The sequence below is a fragment of the Muscardinus avellanarius genome (assembly GCF_963383645.1).
Source record: "Muscardinus avellanarius genome assembly, chromosome: X".
Taxonomy (NCBI): Eukaryota; Metazoa; Chordata; class Mammalia; order Rodentia; family Gliridae; genus Muscardinus; species Muscardinus avellanarius.
The window spans coordinates 96,956,369-96,975,740 of NC_137792.1; positions in this window are offsets into that span (position 1 = coordinate 96,956,369).

Below are 19,372 nucleotides of genomic sequence, written 5' to 3' on the forward strand. Positions count from 1 at the left end.
ACTTCTCTCTGGATTTGAGCTCTGTTCTGAGTTTCCCTCCTCTCTGAAGCCTGGTGCTGCTAGGAAAGTTGTAGGCTGCGCCGCTCTGTGCCGCGGCTCCAGCCGCTCTGGCTGCTCTGCGCCGTGGTTCTGGTGGCTCCGGCCGCTCTGGCCTCTTCGTGTCATGGCTCTGGCTGCTCTTTGGGCTGGTTTCTTTCTAGTGTCTTGTTTTTCCAGCCCTCTTTTTCTATGTCCCTTGTATTTACAGTTTTTATTTCCTTGCTGGTGGTGTTTTCTGGCTCTGAAAAGCACTGGTTTTGTGGTAATAGACTTCAATTGTTAGTGGGACTTGTAAGTGCCGCTTTCCTCTGTCGCCATCTTCCCGGAAGTCTCTCTGAAGAATTATTTTAAATCTTTTTTTCTTGTGTGTTAGAGCTACTTGGGATTGAACCCAGAGACATTCTACCTCCGAGCTACACTTCCAGCCCTATTTTTTATTCTTTATTTTGATACAGGGTCTGACTAAGTTGCAGAGGGACTCATTACGTCGCTGAGGCTGGCCACAAACCTGGATCCTCCTATCTCAGACTCCCAAGTACTGTGAATTCAAGCATGTGCCACCACACCTGGCTTCTTTGAAATCTTGGTGAAGGTTCTATTCCCAGTTTTCTAAGGAATCTCCATACTGATCTCCATAGTGGCTGAACTACTTTGCACTCCCACCAACAGTGTAAAAGAGTTCCTCTTTACCCACATCCTCACCAGAAATTGTTGTTGTTTGATTTCTTTATGTTTGACACTCTGATTGGGGTTAGATGGAATCTCAGCGTAGTTTTGATTTTCATCTCCCTGATGGCTAGTGATGTTGAACATCTTTTCATGTATCTATTGGCCATTTGTATCTCTTTTGTGAAATGTCTAGTCATTTCAGTTGCCCATTTCTTGATTGGGCTGTTTCTTTTGCTAGTGTAGAGTCTTTTGAGCTCTTTGTACATTCTGGATATTAGCCCCCTATCAGAGTGGTGGCTGGTAAAGATGTTCTCCCATTCTGTAGGCTTCCTCTTTAGCTTCTTGATGGTTTCCTTTGATGAGAAGAAACTTTTTAGTTTGAAGATATCCCACTTATTAATTCTTGCTTTAATTTCCTGTGCTTTGGAAGTCTTATTGAGAAAGTTACTCCCTGTACCTATATGTTGAAGTGTGGATCCTATGCCTTTCTCTAATAACTTCACAGTCTCTGGTCTAATTTCTAAGTCTTTGATCCATTTTGAGTTGATTCCTGTGTATGGTGAGAAGTAAGGATTCAGATCCAACTTTCTGCAAATGGATAGCCAGTTCTCCCAGCACCATTTGTTGAAAAGGCTGTCTTTTCTCCAGTGTATGAGTTTGGCCCCTTTGTCAAAGATCAGTTAACTATAGATGTGTGGGTTTGTTTCTGTGTCTTCTGTTCTGTTCCACTGGTCAGTTTTCCTATTATTGTGCCAGTTTGCCTATTGTTGTGCCAATACCATGCTGTTTTTACTACTATTGCTCTATAGCATAATTTGAAGTCTGAGATTGTGATGCCTCCTGCCTAGTTCTTGTTGCTGAGAATTGCTTTGGCTGTTCTGGGTCTTTTCTTCTTCCATACAAAATTCATAACTGATTTTTCCAGGTCTATGAGAAATGTTGTTGATATTTTAATGGGAATTGCATTGAATCTATAGATCACTTTTGGCACAATGGCCATTTTTATGATATTAATTCTGCCTATTCATGAGCAAGGGGATCTTTCCATCTTCCAAGGTCTCCTTCAATTTATTTCTTTAATGTTTTGTAGTTTTCTCTGTAGAGGTCCTTTACATCTTTGGTTAGGTTTATTCCTACGTATTTTATTTGTTTTTGAGGTCATAGTAAATGGAATAGTTTTCTTTATCTCTTTCATTGTGGATTCATTGTTGGCATAAAGAAAAGCAACTGATTTCTTTAGGTTGATTTTGTATCCTGCAACTTTGCTGAATTGGTTAGTCAGCTCCAGAAGTCTTTTGGTTGAGTTCATTGGATCTTGTAGATAAAGAATCATATCATCTGCAAATAAGGATAGTTTTAGCTCCTCTCTTCCTATTTGAATTCCTTTTATTTCCTTCTCTTGTCTTATTGCTATGGCAAGAGTCTCAAGGACTATATTGAAAAGGAGAGACTTCCGGGAAGATGGTGACGGAGGAAAGTGGCACTTACAAGTCCCGCTAACAATCCAACTCTACTACCACAAAACCAGTGCCTTTCAGACCCAGAAAACACCACCAGCAAAGAAATAAAAATGGTAAATACAAGGGATAGAGAAAAAGGGCTGGAAAATCAAGACACCGGAAAAAAAACCAGCCCGAAGTGCTGCGCCAGTGCGACGCGGAGTGGCCAGAGCCGCAGCGCAGATCTGGGGGAGTCGCAGAGCAGAGTGGCCAGAGCAGCTGGAGCGGCCAGAGCCACAGCGCAGATTGGGGGGAGCCGCGAAGCGGAGTGGCCTGAGCAGCTGGAGCAGCCAGAGCCGCGTCGCGGAACCGCCTGAGCGGCCGGAGTGGCCAGACCCGCGGTGCAGAGCAGCCGAAGCCGCGGTTCAGAGCAGCCGAGCAGAGCGGCCAGAGCAGCCGAGCGGAGCGGCCAGAAGAGCCGGAGCAGCCACAGCCGCAGCGCGGATTGGCTGGAGTGGCGGCGCGGAGTGGCCGGAGCCGCGGAGTGGAGCGGTTGGAGCAGCTGGAGCAGAGCGGCCAGAACAGCTGAGCGGAGCAGCCAGAGCAGACGAGCAGAGCGGCCAGAGCAGCCAGAGCCGCGTCGCGGAACAGCCGGAGTGGCCAGACCCGTGGTGCAGAGCAGCCAGAGCCGCGGTGCAGAGTGGCCAGAGCAGTCGGAGCGGCCAGAGCCGTGGTGCGGAGCAGCCAGAGCTGCGGCGCAGAGTGGCCGGAACGATGCGGCCTACATCTCCCCTAGCAGCACCAGGCTCCAGAGAGAAGGGAGACTCAAAACAGAGATCAAATCCAGAGAGGAGGTACTCTGGCCTCGCGGCCTAGGATGCAGATGCAGCGTCTTACTGCTGGCGGCAGCGGTGAGTTCACCGGACGGCCCTAGACCAACCCACTCAACCAGCCACCAGGCGCCTGAGAGGAGGGGTGGACAGTGAGCCGAGGTGAGCAGGTGCTGAACAGTCGGGCGGCAGTCAGCAATTTTGTTGGTGCAGGGAACATCTAAAGCTCCCAAGGGCCGGGCACAGCACAACTGGCAAGGACTCAGAACGGAGTTCAAAACCAGAGAAGAAATATGCCGCATCACGGCCGAGGGTGTGGCAGTGGTGCCATATTGCCAGTGGCGGCAGCAGCGAATCCACCGAGTTCACTACAGCTCCATCAGCGCACTCAACAACCGTGAGTCAAATTGCGGCCCCTAGGGGAGAAATCCCAGTACTGCACTCCCAGGGACTTGCGCAGATAGTCTCCCTGGGTCGGAGATTTTAGCAGTGCAGCCCAGTGAGGGAGTGGCAGTGGCAGAGATATCATACCATAGTCACAACTCCCCACTGGAGAACGTCCAACTTGGCACCCCCCACGGTCTAAGCAGCCTTGATTGACTCCCTGGGTCTGAGACTTTGTGATACAACCCAGTAAAGGAGTAGTGGTGACTGAGATACCACAGACACGAGATCCAGAGCATCTTAAATGAACTCGTAGTGACTCAGGGAAGAACTCAGAGAAGGCACAAACTTCCAAAATCATGGGAAAGAGAAATAACAATGGAGCAGTGAATGCCAACAACCCCTCAACATCAGAATCTGATAACACAGAAATCCAAAGATCTCTAGAAGATCAAATTAGGAAAATAACTTTAGAAATAATAGAGGACTTTCGAAAAGAATTTAGAGAGAGTCAAAAAGAGATAAAGGATGCAATTAATGAAGTAAAGGCTTCAATTCAAAGTATAAACAACAGATTAGACCACATGGAGAATAGAATCTCGCTTCTTGAAGATGATCATTCTAAAAATGAATGCATAGTTTCTAATTTATTTATTTATTTATTTATTTATTTTATTTATTTTTTTAATTTATTTTTTAAATTGGTGCATTGTAGTCATATATCAATCACATTGGAGTATAAGACTTGAGAGGCTATACAAGCACACATCATCCAATTAGCCCTCCTCCAGCCCCCATCCCATTCCCTCCCCCTCCCTCCATCGCACGCTTCTTTGGTGATTTACTTTGATACATTTGTTTATGTACCTCCTGCGTTTTAAAGAGGCTCCGTCCTCCAGCATTACATACCCTCTGATTGGTCACATTAGTTGCTTCACTATAGGGCCCTTTCTATAGCTCAACCTCTTCCTGTTGTCCTTTTCCTCCTAGTTATTGCTGATTAAGAGAAGCGTCTGATTTATATTTTCTGCGATATTTCTCTGTGCATGCTGCGTTGCAAGTACCGATCCCACTCTTGATGGTCCGAATAGTGGCCTGGCTACTCAGTGGACTGATCCAGACCTCGCTGGCTCAAGCAGCGCCCTTGCCTCATGGGAGGCCCCAGTTCTGGTCTCGCTGGCCCCTGCACCGGTCTAACCCCTAAGCTGGCTTTGGTCCCGGCCTTGGAGGCCGCAGGAGTGGACTTGCCTCACGCCAGGCTCCGATGCTGGCCATTGGCCCCTGCAACGGTCTAACCCCTTGGCAGGATTCCAATCCCGGCCTCGGAGGGCCCAGCACCGGCCTCGCCTCACGGCAGGCTCCAATGCCGGCCTCGTTGGCCCCAGCACCGGCCTAACCCCTCAGCAGTTTCCGTTCCCAGGTTAGGAGGCCCCAGCACTGGCCATGTCTCACGGCAGGCTCCGATGCCAGCCTCGCTGGTCCCAGCACCGGCCTAACCCCTCGGCAGGCTCTTATCCTGGCCTCGAGGCCCCAGTACCGGCCTTGCCTCAAGGCAGGCCCTGATGCCGGCCTCACTGGCCCCAACACCGGCCTAACCCCTCAGCAGGCTCCGATCCCGGCCTCGGAGGCCCCAGCACTGGTCATGCCTCATGGCAGGCTCTGATGCCGGCCTCACTGGCCCCAGCACCGGCCTAACCCCTCGGCAGGCTCTTATCCTGGCCTCGAGGCTCCAGTACCGGCCTTGCCTCAAGACAGGCTCCAATGCCGGCCTCGCTGTCCCCGGCACCGGCCTAACCCCTCGGCAGGCTCTTATCCTGGCCTCGGAGGCCCCAGTACCGGCCTTGCCTCAAGGCAGGCTCCGATGCCAGCCTCACTGGCCCCAGCACCGGCCTAACCCCTCGGCAGGCTCCGATCCCGGCCTCGGAGACCCCAGCACTGGTCATGCCTCACAGCAGGCTCTGATGCCGGCCTCGCTGGCCCCAGCACCGGCCTAACCCCTCGGCAGGCTCTTATCCTGGCCTCGAGGCCCCAGTACCGGCCTTGCCTCAAGGCAGGCTCTGATGCCGGCCTCCCTGGCCCCAGCACCGGCCTAACCCCTCGGCAGGCTCCGATCCCAGCCTCGGAGGCCCCAGCACTGGTCATGCCTCACGGCAGGCTCCGATACCGGCCTCGCTGGCCCCAGCACCAGCCTAACCCTTCGGCAGGCTCTTATCCTGGCCTCGGAGGCCCCGGTACCGGCCTTGCCTCAAGGCAGGCTCCAATCCCGGCCTCAGAGGCCCCAGCACCGGCCTTGCCTCACAGCAGGCTCCGATGCCGGCCTCGCTGGCCCCAGCACCAGCCTAACCCCTCGGCAGGTTCTTATCCCGGCCTCGGAGGCCCCAGCACTGGCCTTGCCACACGGCAGGCTCCGATGCCGGCCACACTGGCCCCAGCACCGGCCTAACCCCTGGGCAGGCTCTTATCCTGACCTCGGAGGCCCCAGTACCGGCCTTGCCTCATGGCAGCCTCTGATACCGGCCTCGCTGACTCCAGCACCAGCCTAACCCCTCAGCAAGTTCCGGACCCGACCTCGGAGGCCGTAGCACAAGCCTTGCCTCATGGCAGGCTCCAATGCCGGCCTCACTGGCACCAGCATTGGTCTCACCCCTCTGCAGGTTCCAATCCCGGCCACGGAGGCCTCAGTAGTGGCCTTGCCTCACAGCAAGCTCCGATGTCAGCCACTGGCCCTGGTGCCCGCCTAACCCCTCAGCAGGTTCCGATCACTGTCTCTGTGGTTATTATTTCAAAGGTTCCAGGTGTAATGTATCAGATCTCTGCCTCCCCCGAGTATTGGCCACTGGCATTGCCACTGCCTCCACCATTTCAAATCCTTCCCAGGCTCTTTTTCCACTCTGAATGTTGTCCAGTGTTCCTAAGCATGCGTGATGGTAGTATTCGACATTTGGTGTAATTTCTCTAAAAAAATAAAGTTGGTAAGATCCGGTTTCTGCTTCTCCTGAATACAAGTCTCCACCACCATCGCGGAGAACGCTTTCAACACCGCATTTCTCCTTGGTCTCCGCTAAACTCTCTCCTTACAGGTGATGTCTGAGATTCTTAACAATATAGAGAAATAGCAGTCCTCTTTCACGGCGAATTTTTCCATAAGTTCCAGTGCATTTAGATAAGATTTGTCTGCATCTCCAGTGTCCTGGCATCCATGACGGATTTCTTACCTCCTCTCCGATATTTTTCTTTATCTTTTTCTGTTCTGGGCCCGGTTTCTCCAGGGGTCTGGAGTGCTACTCGCAGTTCGGCCCGGGGCCCAGAGTCCCGCGTCCCGGGCCCCAGCTGGCGTGCCCCGCGCGCGACCCCCGCCCAGAACCCAGCATCTTACTGGGCCTGGTATCTCCAGGGGTCTGGCGTGCTATGCGCAGTTCGGCCAGGACCCAGAGTCCCGTGACCCGGGCCCCATCTGGCCCATAGTTTCTAATTTAGAAAAAAAACCCCGACAGCAGGAATCTGACATTGGAGAAATATGGGCCCATTTCAAGAGAGCTAACCTAAGAATAATTGGAATAGAGGAGGGAAAAGAAGGTGAAACCAAAGGGATCAACAATCTCTTCAAGGAAGTAATAGCAGAAAATTTTCCAAACATAGAGCAAGAAGTCGATACACAGGTCCAGGAAACTTATAGAACTCCCTTTAGACAGGATTAGAGAAGAGGATCCCCACGCCACATAATTGTCAAAATGACTAATGTGGAAGCCAAGCAGAGAATCTTAAAGGCAACAAAAACAAAAGGCCACGTGGCATTCAGAGGCAAACCGATTAGAATCACTCCAGACTTCCCAAACCAAGTTATGAAAGCCAGAAGGGCTTGGAGTAATATATTCCAAACTCTGAAAGAAAACAACTTCCAGCCAAAAATTTTCTACCCAGCAAAACTATCCATCAAATTAGATGGGGAAATAAGAAGCTTTCATGACAAACAGCAACTGAAGGAATTTGTGTCTTCAAAACCAGCGCTAGAGAAAATACTCAAGGAGATTAACTGCAAAGAGGGAATGGGTAATACAACAAAACAAGAATCCCCATCCAGCATACAACTAAGCAAAGAAGAATAAACAGTATCTCAAACAGAAATAAGATCTTAACATGTTGGGAATTAATAATTATCTTTCTATAATAACACTGAATGTAAACGGCCTCAACTCCCCAATAAAAAGACATAAAGTGGCAAAATTGATTAAAAGCCAGAATCCATCCATCTGCTGCTTACAAGAAACACACCTTACAAGTAAAGATAGGAACAAACTCAAGGTAAAGGGCTGGAGCAAGGTAATCCATGCTAATGGTACTCGAAGACAAGCAGGAGTAGCAACTGATATCAGACAAGTTAGACTTCAAACCCAAACTTATTAGAAGAGACAAAGAGGTCACATTTTACTGGTAAAAGGAATAGTCCAGCAAGAGGAAATAACAATAATCAACATCTATGCCCCAAACATAGGGGCAGCTACTTTCATAAACCAAACTCTTTGTGATATGAAGTCACACATAAATTCCAACACAATAATACTGGGAGACTTCAACACACCTCTCACAATACTAGACCGATCTTCCAGACAAAGGGTCAGTAAAGATGTCTCAGAACTAAAAAACACCATTAACCAAATGGACCTGTTGGACACATATAGAATATTTCACGCAACTACAGCAGAGTTTACATTTTTCTCAGCTGCTCACAGAACCTTCTCCAAAATAGATCACATCCTGGGACACAAAATGAGCACTAGCAAATTTAAAAAATGTTACATACTTCCCTGTGTCATTTCAGACCATAATGGAATGAAACTAGAAATCAACTATAAGAAGACCCAGAGAAACAACATAAACATGTGGAGACTGAACACCACACTTTTGAATGAAGAATGGGTCGTAGAAGATGTAAGAAGTGAAATCAAGAAATTTCTAGAAACAAATGAAAATAAAGAAACAACATATCAAAACCTCTGGGACACTTTGAAGGCAGTATTAAGAGGAAAATTTATAGCACTGAGTGCTCACATAAGAAAAACAGAAAATCTTCAAATAAATAGCCTTATGACACACCTAAAAGCCCTTGAAAAGCAGGAACAATTGAACCCCAAAGCCAGCAGAAGACGGGAAATTATTAAAATTAGAGCAGAATTTAACGAAATAGAGAATAAAAAAACAATATAGAAAATTAACAAAACCAAAAGCTGGTTTCTTGAAAAAATTAAAAAGATTGATAAACCACTAGCCAACCTAACTAAAAAAAAGAGAGAATCAACCCAAATTATGAAGATAACGGAGGAAAAAGGAGACATTACTACTGACAGCATAAAAATCCAGAGGATTATCAGAAACTACTTTGAAAAACTATACTCCAACAAAATGGAAAATCTGGAGGAAATCGACAACTTCCTAGATAAATACAACCTTCCTAAACTGAGTCAAGAAGATATAGAACACTTAAACCAACCAATAGCAATCAGAGAGATTGAAACAGCAAGAAAGAGCTTACCATCAAAGAAAAGTCCAGGACCAGATGGTTTCCCAAGTGAATTCTATAAAACCTTTATAGAAGAGCTAACCCCAATACTACTCAAACTATTTCGGGAAATAGAAAAAGCCAGGACTCTCTTAAATACATTCTATGAAGCCAACATCACTCTAATTCCCAAACCGAATAAAGACAGTTCAAGGAAGGAAAACTACAGGCCTATATCTCTGATGAACTTGGATGCAAAACTATTAAACAAAATACTAGCAACACGCATTCAAAACCACATCAAGAAAATCATTCACCATGACCAGGTAGGGTTCATCCCAGGGATGCAAGGCTGGTTCAATATACGAAAATCAATCCATGTAATTCATCATATAAACAGAATCAAAGACAAAAACCACATGATCATCTCAATAGATGCTGAAAAAGCATTTGATAAAATTCAACATCCATTTATGATAAAAACACTGCAGAGAATTGGAATAGAAGGAACATATCTCAACATTATTAAGGCAATCTACAATAAGCCCACTGCCAACATCATATTAAATGGGGAAAAACTTCAAGAATTCCCCCTAAAAACTGGAACGAGACAAGGATGCCCACTATCACCACTTCTCTTCAATATAGTACTAGAGACTCTAGCCAGAGCAATAAGGCAAGAAAAGGAAATCAAAGGAGTACAAATAGGAAAAGAAGAACTTAAGCTTTCACTATTTGCAGATGACATGATATTATATTTAGAAAACCCAACAAACTCAACCAAAAGGCTTATAGAACTGATCAACAAATTCAGCAAGGTATCTGGATACAAAATCAATCTTAAAAAATCAGAAGCTTTCCTGTACACCAACCATAATTCCACTGAAAAAGAAATTCAGAAAACACTTCCACTCAGGATCTCCCACAAAAAAATAAAATACCTAGGAATAAACTTGACCAAGGAGGTAAAAGATCTCTACAAAGAAAATTATAAAACACTGAAAAAAGAAATCGAAGAAGATCTTAGAAGATGGAAAGACCTTCCACGTTCATGGATTGTCAGAATAAATATCATTAAAATGGCCATCCTCCCAAAAGTGATCTACAGATTTAATGCAATGCCCATTAAACTACCAAGATCATTCCTCACAGACATAGAAAAATCAGTCCTTAAATTTATCTGGAATAACAAAAAGCCCAGAATAGCCAAGGTAGTTCTCAGCAACAAAAACCACGCAGGAGGAATCACAATACCTGACTTTAAACTATACTACAAAGCCATTGTAATAAAAACAGCATGCTACTGGCAAAAGAACAGATATATAGACCAAGGGAGCAGCATAGAAGACCCAGAAACAAGTCCACACACTTTCAGCCAATTGATTTTTGACAAAGGGGCCAAAAACATACACTGGAAAAAAGATAGCCTCTTCAACAAATGGTGTTGGCAAAACTGGTTAACCATATGCAGAAAATTGAATGTTAATCCCACTTTTTCACCCTGTAAAAAAGTCAACTCACGATGGATCAAAGACTTGGAAATTAAACCAGAGACCTTGAAGCTCCTTGAAGAGGGCATAGGTCCAATACTAGAACACATAGGCACAGACAAACATTTCCTCAACAAGACCCCAAAGGCACAACAAATTAAAAGGAGAATCAATACATGGGATTGCATGAAACTGAAGAGCTTCTGTTCAGCAAAGGAAACTATCAAGAATCTCAATCGAGAGCCAACAGAATGGGAGAAGATTTTTGCCACCTACACCACTGATAAAGGACTAATATCTAGAATATACAGAGAACTCAAGAAACTCAACACTAACAAAACAAAGCATCCAATAACAAAATGGGCAAATGAACTAAATAGACACTTCACAAAAGAAGAAATTCAAATGGCCAATAAATGCATGAAAAAATGCTCAACATCACTGGCAATCAGAGAGATGCAAATCAAAACTACCCTGAGATTTCACCTAACTCCAACTAGAATCGCCATCATTCAAAACACAAACAACAACAGATGCTGGCGAGGATGTGGAGAAGTGGGAACTCTAAGACATTGTTGGTGGGATTGCAAATTAGTGCAACCACTTTGGAAAACAGTATGGAGAATCCTCAGAAGAATGGGAACAAATCTACCATTTGATCCAGCAATACCACTGTTGGGTATCTACCCAAAAGAAAAGAAACCAAACTACCAAACTAATGCATGTGTATCTATGTTCATAGCTGCACAATTCACCATAGCCAAACTATGGAACCAGCCAAGATGTCCATCAACAGATGAATGGATTACAAAACTGTGGGATATGTACACAATGGAATTTTACACAGCCATCAAAAAAAAAAAACTCAATTACATCATTTTCAGGGAAATGGATGGAACTGGAGGACATTATGCTAAGTGAGATTAGTCAGGCACAAAAAATAAGAAATCAGATGCTTTCCCTAATATGTGAGAGTTAGGGAAAAAAGAGGAGCAAACAAGTCAACCTAAAGGAGGAGAAATGAGGGGGTAAGAGGAAAATCTCTAAAGCTCACAATGTACTTAAACATATCAAAGTCAATCACTAAGCCAAGCAAGGGAGGGAGAGACGGGGAGGGAATGGGGTGGGATTTGGGTAGGGGTTAAATCAGCAATGAGTACATGTTTGTACACACAAGTTTTTACCCCAATAAGTTGTATGAATATAATGCACCAATAAAAAATTTTTTTTAAATCAAAAAAAAAGAAGAAAAGGAGAGGTGATAATGGGCATTGTTGTCTTGTGCCTGATTTTAAAGGGAATTCTTGTAGTTTTTCTCCATTCAATATGATGTTGTCTTTAGGTTTATTGTATATAGCCTTAATGATGTTGAAATATGTTCCTTCTATTCCAATTTTCTGCAGTGTTTTTAACATAAATGGGTGTTGGATTTTGTCAAATGCCTTTTCAGCATCTATTCAAATGATCATGTGGTTTTTGTTCTTAGTTCTATTTATGTGGTGAATAACATGTATTGATTTGCGTATGTTGAACCAGCCTTGCTTTTCTGGGATGAAACCAACTTGGTCATGGTGTACAATTCTCTTGATATGGTTTTGAATGCGTATAGCTAGTATTTTGTTTAGAATTTTGTGTCTATGTTCATTAAGGATATTGGTCTGTAATTTTCCTTTCTTGAAGTATCTTTATTTGGTTTGGGGATTAATGTGATACTGGCCTCACAGAAGAAATTAGGAAGAATCCCATCTCTTTCAATTTCCCGGAATAAGTTGTGAAGTATTGGTATTAGTTCTTCAATGAAATTTTGTAGAATTCAGCTGGGAACCTGTCGGGACCTGGGCTTTTCTTTGCTGGCAGAATTTTGATTGCTGTTTCTTTCTTTGTTTGCTATTGGTTGGTTTAGGTTTGCTATGTCCTCTTGGTTCAGTTTAGGTAGGTTATATGTGCTTAGAAATCTATCGATTTCTTCCATGTTTTCCAGTCTGTTGGAGTATAAATTATCAAAATAGTTTCTAATAATCATTTGAATTTCCCCTCTGTCTGTGGTGATGTCTTCTTTTTCATTTCTGATTTTAATAATTTGAGTTGATTCTCTCTTTCTTTTGATTAGGTTGGCCAGGGGTTTGTCAAGCCTATTAATCTTCTCAAAGAACCAGCTTTTTGTTTTGTTGATTCTTTGAATTGTTTTTTTTTTTGTCCTCTATTTCATTTATTTGTGACTGATTTTAATAATTTCTTGCCTTCTGCTGGCCGTCTATACCACTCCTGGGTATCTTTCCAAAGGGTTTGAAACCAGAGAACTACGTTAACATATGCATAACCATGTTCATAGCAGCACAGTTTGTAATAGCCAAAATATGGAACCAACCTAGATCTCCATCAACAGATAAGTGGATTGCAAAACTATGGGAAATACACATACTGGAATTTTATTCAGCTATAAAGAAAAATAAAATAATAACATTTGCAAAAAGATGGAAGGAACTAGAGAACATTATGTTAAGTGAGATTAGTCAAGCACAGAAAAAGAAGGGACATATGTTTTCTCTAATATGCCCAAGCTAGGGAGTAGTGGTAATACCAGAGGGATTGCAGATGATGGAGGGGAAATCTCAGCAAAGCTTGAATGGAAAGATAGGAGAGGAAGAAAGCTGAGGTTGTTCAATGGAGGAGCTACAAACGAATATGTGTAATAGCAAAAATACAGCATAACCTGGACACTCTCTATTGGGTGGGGATGGAAACGGAGGGGCAAGGGCATGAAGCACAATGTAAATGTACACCACTCTCAATATGTTCCACTTATAAAAAAATAAAAATTAAATTTAAGAAAAAAGAATTCTTGGTGGAGGTAACCAGGCCTCTAGCACACATACACTCTTAAGTACCACCTGGATGTCATTTAAGGCTCACCACATGTGTCCCCTGTGCTCGAATGCATTTGAGCTAAGGCTAGGGCAGCCAAGGAGTACTGCATAAGAGTTTAGGGAACAGAAATTTATGGCAACTCTGGGCAGAAAGACCTGAGGTCTTATAGGTTCCCAGGGCCCCCTCTTTTAAAATGGTTTCACCTTCAAGCCCTGCACTTTAGGTTTGTGATAGGAGTGGCAACTTCAAAGATCTTCAAGGTATCTTTGAGACAATTTTCCAATTGTCTTGATCAATACCTCCTGGCTTCCTTCTAGCTACACTAATTTGTGTGTCAAGTGTTTTTTTTTTTTCCCTCTTCTTTATTTCTACCATACCCTTGTCTTTTTTCTCCTAAACAAACTGTTATTCATTACATGGTTATGCTGAGAATTTCCCAAATTTTTATGTCCTGCTTCCATTTGGGCTATAATTTTATTTATTTATTTTTGTTACTGAGGATTGAACCCAGGGGCATTCTGTCTCTAAACTACACCTCTAACCATTTTATTTTTATTTTCTTATTTTGAAACAGGGTCCTGTAAATTGCTGAGGCTGGCCTTGAACATGTGCTCCTCCTGTCTCAACCTCATAGTTACTGGGATTACAGGTGTGCACCACCTTGCCTAGTTTATAATTTGCATGTTTAAATCTTTTCTCTCTTCTCACACTTTGCTATAAGCAATTCAGAGCAGCCATGCAGCCCTATGAATGCTCCACTGCTTAGCAATTTCTTCTTATATCTTTCTTTTTCTGCCTTATATCTTAATTCATCACTCATAAGATCTACCATTCACAAAGTTCTGGGACATGGATATAATTCAGACAAATTGTCACTTTATGACATGGATAGCCTTTCTTCAGTTTCCAATACCTTGTTCTTCCTTTCCATCTGAGACCTCATCAGAATAAGACTTTATTTTGGCTTATTCCTACCAACATCCTATTCATGACCACTTAGACGGAAGCTTTCTCTATAGTTATCCATTTCTGAACGCTCAGCAGAATTGCCTTCATAATCTATTCACAGAAATCTAGACTTTTTATAGCATTTATTTCAAAACTATTCTGGCAGCTATCCATTGTCCAGTTCCAAAACCCATTCCACATTTTATGTACCATGTGATATTTGTTCTATGACCCTGTGAGTACCAAAATTTGTGGATGTTCAAGTCATTTAAAGCAAATGATATTGAACTTGCATATGACCTATACACATTTTCCCATATTCTTCACATAATCTCTAGATTCCCTCTAATACTAATATAATATGAAAGCTTTGTAAATAATTGCTATATTGTTTAGCATATTAATAGAAAATGTCAGTATATGTTGATTACAGATACACTATTTTTTTTCAAATATTTCTGACCCACAGTTAGTTGAATCCACAGAAGCACAACCCAAAGATATGGAGAACCAATTCTAACCAATTCTCTTTATTGTACCAACACCCACTTTTCTGAGGACAATTTTTTCTAAGTCCATTTATATTGCTATAATAAAATGCCTGAAGTTGGGTAATTTGTAAAGAACAAAAATTTATTACTAATAGTTATGGAGGCTGGGAGTCTGAGAGTAATGTGGTAGGTGCCCAGCTTTCACTTTCCACGTGGTGCTTGTCTTTGCATCCTCTGGAGGGGAGGAATGCTGTGTCCTCAGGTAATAGAAAGTGGAAGAATAAAAAAATGGAATAAAATGAATGAACTCCCTGCATCAAGCCCATTTTAATATTTTTATTAACACATATTAATTGTGCATATTAATGTCATACACTGTGATATTTCCATGCAGTGATCATACACATCAACCTGTTTTCCATCAAGCCCTTTTCAAAAGCACCTGTCCTCATCGGAGAGGGCTCTGCCATCATGACCCATTTGCCTCCCAAAGGCCACAATTTCCCTTATTGTTGCTTCAGGGATTAAATTTCAACATGAATTTTGGAGAGGACAAAAACATTCAAACCGTACCACCTGTGTTTCTCAAATTTTAATGTGCATTTAAATTACCTCTGGGTCTTATTAAAATGCAGAGCTAACACTGTGTCCTTACATGACAAAAGAGCAGGAGGGCTGAAGATAGTCCCCCAACCCTTTCACAAAGCACTAATCCATTGGGGAGGGTAGAGCTTTCCTGACCTAACCTCTTCCCCAAAGGCCCTATCTCTTAATACCATCACAGCGGGAATTAAGTTTCAACAATTGAATTTAGGAGGGATATTCAGGTCACAGAAGTACAGATGCAATGATTTCCAAATATTTTCCAAAGCATGCTTTATGCATGATCCTGGAGAATAATCCAGGGACCAAAAGTGTCTACCTTTTTTTGTTGTTGACATTCTCGTTATTTTAACTTCAAAAAGTTTATTCAGCTGAGCAAATGCCATAGCACAAGAAACCAGCTGAATGGAGCTTCCTAAGACAAGTTCTCTTGAGAATTTGGACAAGAGAGCAAGGAGTAAAACTCACTTCCACAGGTGCCCCTTCCCCTTAATTCAATTTAAGAAAATAACAGTGACCTTTTCCGCTTTGGCAAATACCCCTGTCAGCCTGACAGTGATACCCTCATCTCTAAGGTTTGGATTTCCCAGATAGATCTCCTGTCCCCAAATTTCTCATATTTATAGTCAGGCTTGCAATTCTTTCTTTTGAGGACTATTTCTTTGGATCAATCCCTATGAAAATGCAACAAGGGTACAAAGGAAAAGTGGTACATTAGACCACCAAGTAAATTTAACACCTCTGAGAGGGTCCATTCTCTGCACAGCAGAAGGAAAAGCAGATCTCTGACAAAGGATAATGGAATGGCATAGAGAAATATTGAGCAAGGGGCTGACAGAAGGAATTTGGATAAAGGAGGATGATGATACTGAAAGGACTGGAGGAAGGATGTCAAAGACAGTCAGCCTTTCTGTAGTAGCACTTGAGCACAAAGGAGACACAAAAGGGACCCTACTGACCTCCCAGCTCCCCCAAGAGAGATGAGTAATGTGATCACAGAGACCAGCATGGCAGCAAGAGATTTAGCAACAAAAGAGAACTACTTGCACAGTGGCATCTTTGTCGACCACAAAAAGTAGATGACAGCTTTTAAACAGAAAGAGATTTGATATGCCTTGCTGTTTGTAGATATGTGGCTTTGCTTATCCTGATAAGGATGTATGGGGAGAGGGGAGTGGAAAGAGAACTAGGATAAAGGTGCAGTAGGTGGAAGTAGGTAGTGAGGGATACACATGATGACAAAATCCATCCATAGCATCTAAGGCCCTTATCTGGGACCCTCTGAGAAATAGTTGCTCATTGCTCCTCCCTCTTCACCTTTCCCTTCTTTCCTCTCCATCATCTTTATCTGTCCTCTTACTTCCAATTTCCTTGGACTTCTAGTCTCTTTTTGTCTTCCATGTCTGGGTTTCAAAGATGTCAGGGTTCTTCTTTAGTGGGATTTGCTCCAGCCCATCCCAGTCCTAGCTGGTGTCCTTCAAGCCCCATGAGGCTTCTGGCAGATAATATTTTCACAGATCAAATCACATATTGAGCCCAATGTGTACACAAGCAACATTAAATTATCAGCTCATCACTTCTATTGATGTTATGTACAAATGTTAAATTATCAGTTCTAATCCCAATATCATATATGAGGAAAGGGGAGTGGGGAGGGAGCTGGGGGGAAGCTCACAAAGTGCTGTGTGCTTATATGTCCCTATCACTCTAAACTACATGATGAGATGAGATTGCAATGCACCAATAGAAGTATAATAAATATTCACCTTGTAAAAAATAATAGTGAGCAGATATATGCTCCATGTGTTTTTCCAGAGCTTTTCAGGGACTTCTGGTAGCTGGTCACTGGCTTGGCCTTAGGGAACAGTGTATGACCTCATAGAATTTCTCTGCTTCTCCTTGCTATCTAGGCTATTTCTGGTACCCCCTCTGGTGGTCTGTAAGAACTTCTCCAGTACAGAATGCAGTTTTGATAGCCACTCCAACAAAAAGGATGGGAACACAGAAGGCAGAGTCTACCCTTAATCAGTAGCCCCTTTTTCCTTTTCAGCATCAACCTTTACATCCTATTCCCTATAATACTAGACAAAGAGAATATATAAGCTCCCAAAGCCTACTGTAGGGACTTCACAGATCATGTCCTTGTGATGATTGAACTGGAACCGGAAGTTTTTTTTAATTGTTTATTTATTTATTTTTTATTGGTGCACTGTATTCATACATCATAGTGGGATACAAACTTTTGTAGACATACATGCACACATCGCCCAGTCAGCCCCCACCTGATCCCCACCCCATTCTCTCCCCATCCCTCCCTCCCATGCTTGGCTTAGTGGTTGACATCTAGTATTATAGCAATTTATTCTAAATTAAAAATGATAATCTCACATAACAGTTTCATTTGTCTGATACCAAGCTTTTGATGACTTAAAGATAACATTTTAATATTTCTTTTTGCTTTCTTTCTTACCAGAGAATATTTTTTCCTATTTTTTTAGGTGAAACTATCATATATTTATATATTTATTTTTCAGAAAAAATCTATCCTAATATGGAATATGGATTCTAGATACCTAAAACGATCTTGAAAAAGAACAAAGCTAGAAGATATATATTTTCTGATTTCAAACCATATAAAGCTACAATAATTGAAACAGTGTAGTACTGTTATAAAGGCAGATATATAAACCATTGGAGTTAAATACAAGCCTAGAGCTAAATTCTTCCCTATATTGTCAAGTTATTTTTGACAAGGTTTCCACGAACATGTGGTGGTGGAAATAATAATCTTTTAACTAAATATTGTTGAAAAATAATAATTACATGGAAAAGAATAAAATTGGACCCTTACCTAATCCCATATACAAGTATTAACTCAAAATAGATAAAAGACCTAAATATAAATCTTAAGACTATAAACTTTTAGAAGAAAATCTGGGTCATAAAACCTCACAACATTGAAATTGGCAGTGATTTCTTGGATATGATTTCAATGGCACAGGCAACAGAAGAGTATACAAACTCCCTAAAAAATAAAAAAAATTGTATATCCAAAGACAATGTAAATACAGTTAAAAGTTACTGATAGAATTGGATAAAATATTTCCAAATGCTATATCTGAAGGTATATTAATATTCCAACTAGAAATCCTAAAAATTAACAACAATAAAGGCAAACATTACCATTTAGAGATAGGTAAAAGACTAACATAAATAATGAATCTCCACAGATAACCAATCTTAGTTGTCTGTTGGATGGAAAATCTTGTTTCTCTGGTTCTGGTGTGTGTTACCTATTTCTTCTTTGTAGTTAATCTCTTTGAGTATTTTCTCTAGCACTGGTTTTGAAGACATAATTTCCTTCAGTTTCTGTTTGTCATGGAAGCTTCTTATTTTTCCATCTAATTTGATAGAAAGTTTTGCTGGGTAGAAAATTTTTGGCTGAAGTTGTTTTCTTTCAGAGTTTGGAATATGTTACTCCAAGCCCTTCTGGCTCTCATGACTTGGTTTGGGAAGTCTGGAGTGATTCTAATTGGCTTGCCTCTGAATGTCACTTGGCCCTTTGTTTTTGTTGCCTTTAAGATTCTCTGCTTGGCTTCCACATTGGTTATTTTGACAATTATGTGGCGTGGGGATCCTCTTCTCCAATCCTGTCTAAAGGGAGTTCTATAAGTTTCCTGGATCTGTGTATCAAGCTCTTGCTCTATGTTTGGAAAATTTTCTGCTATTACTTCCTTGAAGAGATTGTTGATCCCTTTGGTATCACTTTCTTTTCCCTCCTCTATTCCAATTATTCTTAGGTTAGCTCTCTTAAAATGGGCCCATATTTCTTCAATGTCAGATTCCTGCTGTCAGATATTTTTTTCTAGATTAGAAACTATGCGTTCATTTTTGAAATGATCATCTTCTAAGAGCGAGATTCTGTTCTCCATGTGGTCTAATCGGTTGTTTGTGCTTTGAATTGAGGCCTTTACTTCATTAATTTCATCCTTTATCTCTTTTTGGCTCTCTCTGAGTTCTTTTCGAAGCACCTCTATTATTTCTACAGTGAGGAAAGAATTCTAGTATCTAACTTCAATTTCACCACTAGAATAGCTTTTATGTCTCTGGCTAC